Genomic DNA, 848 nt, shown 5'->3' with positions numbered 1-848 from the left:
TATCTATATATACATATATATCTTATATTAATTCCTCCAATAACACTCCCACTGTAACAGCTCTGTGTGTGTACTTGTCAGTATACTTTTTCTAGTAAATTCAGAGCATAGTAGTGACTTCCTTGTTTAGTATTTAAGTGTTTATTTAAGAATCTTTGCTTGGAATTGAACAAATAGAATTTTAAACTTGAGCTAAGTTATGACTTTAATTTTATGTAAATAAAAACTTTCCAAATTCCTAAAGAGCAAGACTGTTAGGTCAAAGACTAAAGTGTGCTTGATCGAAACCATTATATTTTCAGTTGCTTGGTTTCATCTGAAAGTTGGACAGTTTGGAAGAAGGCCTAAGACTTGATGCCTTTGAATTGTGTTGGTAGAGTATTGGATATATCACAAGGTGCCATTTCATCTGACATACTTTGAGCATGTTTCCAGGAGGGGTCAGTTCTTAGAAGAAGACATCATGCTGGGAAAGCTTTGAGAGGGTCAGGCAAAGAGAGGATGACCATCAATGAGAAGGATTGACTGTAGCAATTGGTCCGAGCATGCCAGAGGTGTTAAGGGTGGCATAGGACAGGGCATATTTTTGATCAGTTGTTAGTATGGTCACTATACATCGTACTGATTGGATAGCATTGAAGAACAACAACAGCAACAGTAGGCAAGCTTTGTATCCAGATATCTCTCTATAATCAGTAGAATGGTGTTGTTGTTGTTGTTGTTGTTATGTGCCGTCGAGTCGCCTGCGACTCGTAGCGACCCTGTGTACAACAGCCCTAAACTCCGCTCTGCCCTGTGCCAATCGCACTGTCTCTGACACTCCCATCCCAATTATCCCAGTCACTGAA

The 848-nt window shown here is 39.3% G+C and overlaps 1 protein-coding gene across 1 annotated transcript in view; it reads left to right on the top strand.

The window, feature by feature from the left end:
* RTN1 (reticulon 1) overlaps positions 1-848 on the top strand; it is a 317220-nt gene that overhangs the window by 140527 nt on the left and 175845 nt on the right. The gene's annotated exons all lie outside the window — the stretch shown is intronic.

Source organism: Elephantulus edwardii, unplaced genomic scaffold (genome assembly GCF_000299155.1).
Source record: "Elephantulus edwardii isolate Elephantulus edwardi_28Jun2011 unplaced genomic scaffold, EleEdw1.0 scaffold00104, whole genome shotgun sequence".
NCBI classification, from domain to species: Eukaryota; Metazoa; Chordata; class Mammalia; order Macroscelidea; family Macroscelididae; genus Elephantulus; species Elephantulus edwardii.
This window is presented reverse-complemented; position numbering and strand designations above follow the sequence as displayed.